Source organism: Lactuca sativa, chromosome 7 (assembly GCF_002870075.4).
Source record: "Lactuca sativa cultivar Salinas chromosome 7, Lsat_Salinas_v11, whole genome shotgun sequence".
Lineage (NCBI taxonomy): Eukaryota > Viridiplantae > Streptophyta > Magnoliopsida > Asterales > Asteraceae > Lactuca > Lactuca sativa.
In genome coordinates, this window is record NC_056629.2 from 54,872,425 (window position 1) to 54,877,626 (window position 5,202).

Genomic DNA, 5,202 nt, shown 5'->3' on the forward strand with positions numbered 1-5,202 from the left:
CTGTGTGCCTTCCAGGCGGCGCTCATCCTGACGGCGGCCAGCATGTAGTCGTCTCAATCTTCCCCATTGAAGGAAATAGTTATCATCACCTATGCCATAGTCTCACTGCCCCCCAACTCCCCGACATGCCATCTCGAAACCAACTATCTTATTGAGAGCGTTAGGGTCAGATCATCAACTAAAAAGCCCCATCTCCAATATGTAACCTTATGACATCCTTTCTCCATAAATATGTATACTATCATCTACCACTAGTAGTAAAGCTTCACTACTTGTCGGCTATAAGTTTTTATTATTTCCATCTTGTTGTTATACATGATATAATTCTTGATGTGCTTTTTTTGTTTTTCCTTCAAATTTCACATGTTTATATCAATATCTAACTGAAAGTTGTTTTAGAGGAAATAAATTAGAAATATAAGTGTTATGGACAATGTTGAATTATAAATAAATAAACCAGAAATGAACAAGAGTTGTTGTCTCTTTAGTATTTTGAAACGATGTCACATTTCATGGAATATGTTGCATGTTTTAGAAGTCAATATAATAAACAAAAAGTGTACGATCCAACCAAATTTGTATGTATGTCTATTTACCCATCTAGGCCTCGGGCAAACCATGTCATTCCCTGCATGATTATACTTGTTATTTAGGCTAATTTATTCATGATAACTACTTATATGATTATGCTTTATATATGAATAAATATTCTAAGTATTATGTTATTATGTATATGAAAATTAAGTATGTTGTTATATATATATATATATATATATATATATATATATATATGTTGCTATTTTGTGTCAACTAAATTGAAGTAAAAATAAATGTAAGTGTGCTGTTATTTTGTGTAAATTAGTTGTAATTTATCGGTTACTATCATATAACCATTTTTTTGGTTAAAACTTATGCATTGATTTACCATATATATAATCTAACTTTAACAAAATAGTTATAAATATTAACATGAGTGTAACTATATTACGAAATCGTCACTCCGAGGGTTTTTTGAATGGTCTTAAAAAATTAGAGATTGTGAAAGAACATGTTAACATTTAGCATTGGTAACCGCCATTTAGGGATGCAATATGATAACTTTTCCTATAATTACCGAGCGATAGATTCTTATGAAATAATATAATCTCATTAAAAATGATTTTATTATGTATTGCCACATATATTATTTATAGTTGTGTATGAATGTTATGTTTGTCTTTTTTTTCACATGGTAGAATTGACAACATCCATGATATAACATATTCAGTGTGGAATATCACATAACGTATTTAGTGTGGAATATGATTAAATTTGGAAAGAGTGATTGTTAAATGATCATAAATATATATTGAATGCAAAATGCATATAATAGTGTATTAGTTGACATACTTAGAAGAATTACTATGATGGTACCTTTGGCCGTGAAGTAGTCATCTCCAACCCCCTTTTTCTATATAACCATTGAAGCGTCCTACCATGGATATGTCTATTTGACAGTCTCAACTCTCACACCTAGGCACCACCTATGTCGATTTTTATAACACACACACACACACACATATATATATATATATATATATATATATATATATATATGTATATATATATAGACACACACACACACACACACATATATATATATATATATATATATATATATATTGAATTTGTTGGTAAAGTACTACCATGGTATTGAAAACTTTGTACCACCATCATACCATGATTACACAATTGGTATGTTACTACCAACAAAACATGTTGGTTACCAAACATAGTGGTTACCAACATTCTTGGTTCGGTTGGTAAATGTTGGTTGGTTTTCCATAGCACATATTTGTCAGCCCTACCTAAAAAGGAAAAGGCTTGATAAGAAAGATTACCATTTGAATGAATTGATCTATTCTTCTTATATATATATATATATATATATATATATATACACACACACACGTTGAGTGCGTCATGGGTATGTCATAATAGATCCGAACACTTGCCCTGGATCGACTTCTAGATCATTATTGCTCTAGTGAATAACTAAAGAAAATAGATAGATGGGAGATAGAAAATTAGAAGAGAAAGAAACTAATTATATAATAGAAATGTCTCTCCGAGATTCACTAATTATTTGACTGTTGGCGGGTCTCTTTGTATGTGTTGTCCGGAAAGAGGACTCAATGATTATTCGTTCTCCGGAACCAGAAGTAAAAATTTTGGTAGATAGGGATCACATAAAAACTTCATTCGAGGCATGGGCTAGACCGGGTCATTTCTCAAGAACAATAGCTAAAGGCCCTAAAACTACCACTTGGATCTGGAACCTACATGCTGATGCTCACGATTTCGATAGCCATACCAGTGATTTGGAGGAGATATCTCGAAAAGTATTTAGTGCGAATTTCGGTCAACTCTCCATCATCTTCCTTTGGCTGAGTGGCATGTATTTCCACGGTGATCGTTTTTCCAATTATAAAGCATGGCTAAGCGATCCGACTCACATTAGGCCTAGTGCCCAAGTGGTTTGGCCGATAGTGGGCCAAGAAATATTGAATGGTGACGTGCGCGGGGGCTTCTGAGGAATACAAATCACCTCCGTTTTTTTCCAGATTTGGCGAGCTTCTAGAATAACTAGCGAATTATAACTCTATTGTACCGCAATTGGTGGATTGCTCTTTGTGCCGTTAATTTTTTTTGCTGGTTGGTTTCATTATCATAAAGCTACTCCAAAACTGGCTTCGTTTCACGATGTAGAATCTATGTTGAATCAACATTTGGCGGGGCTACTAGGACTTGGGTCTCTCTCTTGGGCGGGGCACCAAGTACATGTATCTTTACCGATTAACCAATTTCTAAACGCTGGAGTAGATCCTAAAGAAATACCACTTCCTCATGAATTTATCTTGAATCGATATCTTTTGGCTCAACTTTATCACAGTTTTGCCGAGGGAGCAACCCCATTTTTCACCTTGAATTGGTCAAAATATGCGGACTTTCTTACTTTTCATGGAGGATTTGACCCAGTAATTGGAGGTCTATGGCTAACTGATACGGCGCACCATCATTTAGCTATTGCAATTCTTTTTCTGATAGCGGGTCACATGTATAGGACCAACTGGGGCATTAGTCATGGTCTAAAAGATATTTTAGAAGCTCATAAAGGTCCATTTATGGGCCAGGTCCATAAAGGCCTATATGAGATCCTAACAATGTCATGGCATGCTCAGTTATCTCTTAACCTAGCTATGTTAGGATCTTTAACCATTTTTGTAGCTCACCATATGTATGTCATGCCCCCTTATCCATATCTAGCTACTGACTATGGTACACAACTGTCATTGTTCACATATCATATGTGGATTGGTGGATTTGCCATTTTTATGGTAATAGACTATGATCTAACTACTCGATACAACGATCTATTAGATCGTGTTCTTAGGCATCGCGATGCAATCCATTCTCAGAGATCAATCCTGATCCCGACAGATCGTTCCTTTTTCTGGGATAAGAAATAAGTGACTTAGCTAAGTCGATTCTTAGAAAATATCTAAGCAAACCATTTTGTCCTTATTTCAACAAAGGAAGCACAAGCCTTTTCAATTTTTTTTGTCTTGGTCCCAATTCAACAATAAAGAAGTCCGAACTAATGGAATACTTGTGTCCCAAATTTCAAGAATTGGGTCGTAATAAAGGATATAATTGACAACTCGAAGTTGTAGATTATCACTTTCCTGCAAGAGATCCTAACATGAGGATACCTTATGTAGCAGACATGCTAATTTGAATTAATTATTAATTTATGAGAATTCTAATTTATATGATAATATTACTTATTCAACAAATTTGATTGGTTTATACGAGTTGATTTTCTGTTATAATAAATTGATGAAACAATAGCGAGTCCAATATCACCTTCAGTAGTTGCAATAGCTATAACAAAAATGGAGAAAATTGCCCCTTTTAATTGATGACTATCAAAATGTAACACCCCAAGTCTGGAAGCAAGAAGTTGGAGGGTGCCAAGTGTAAAATTAAGGAAGCTACTTGACGAGTAGGTATCCTACTCGTCGAGTTGGAGCGGGATTGATCGCGGGTTTAAGTGGCCAACTCAGCGAGTCAGCCGCTTGGACTCAACGAGTTGGTGCTGAAGAGAGAAAACCCTAATTCCGAGGGTTGCACCCTATTTAAAGGACTTTATGTCCTTCTCCCAGCCTCCTAATCTCCCTGAGAGTTCCAGAAACCCTAATCTTCGTGTGAAACTTCTTTGTTGAGGATATTGGAGCCTTGATAAGTGATTTTGGTAAGAAGGGGCTTGAAGATCAAGACGTTTGTTGCAAAGGAGGGGTGTAGATCTGGGATCTACTTCAGTTGGAGCTTATATTGGAGGTAATAATCTGTTGCTTGGGCTCTTATGCATCTAGATCTATTATCATGTGAGATTTGGGGCATTTTTGGTATGATTATGAGCTATTTCGAGTTAGAGGCTTAGATCTGAGGTTGCTACTTCAGATCTAGGCTTGTGATGATCCATAATGTCATAAAGTTTCAGTCTTTGAGTTGTTGGTGAAGCCCCATTGTCTAAAACCCAAGCCTTAGTGTGTTTTGGGCTTATATCTCCTTGGTTTCACGTAAAGTTTGCAACTTTATGTGAGGGTTAGATTGTAGAAGGGTGGATCTATGGATAGGAGTCCCTACATGGCTCGAAAATCCTCTGAATGGATTAAGGACTGAAGGGACTCGGCACGTCAGGTCGCAGAACCCCAATCCGTGTTAGTTAAAGCCTTGGATTAGTGATTCGGTTGGGGACTTAGTGAGTTGGTTAGGATGGAACTCAGATATCGTTGGACTAGGCGAGTCTTGGGGCGACTCGGCGGGTTAAGTGTATTATGAGAGTTTTCTGGATAAGGGAACTCGGCGAGTCGATGGGGTGACTCAGCGAGTAGAGTCAACCAGGAAGGTTGACTTTGACTTTAACTTTGACTTTGACCAAAAGTTGACTAGTTTGACTTCCAAGGGTACTTTGGTAATATTGGTATTTATGGAATTGGTTCTTTGGTAGTGTTCTGTGGTGTAGATCGTGTCGGTGGTCGGAGCAGCTTGGTCTTATCTTTTCAGTCGGCAACTGCAGGTGAGTTATCCTTATTATACTAAGGGGTCTAAGGCACCAAGGCCAACCCATTGGATTTGATATCCTAGTAGTTATTGATA

The 5,202-nt window shown here is 36.6% G+C and overlaps 1 pseudogene; it reads left to right on the forward strand.

The window, feature by feature from the left end:
• Positions 1-2,138: 2,138 nt before the first annotated feature.
• LOC122195175 (photosystem I P700 chlorophyll a apoprotein A1-like) lies at positions 2,139-3,509 on the forward strand (annotated as a pseudogene).
• The last annotated feature ends 1,693 nt before the right edge of the window (positions 3,510-5,202 follow it).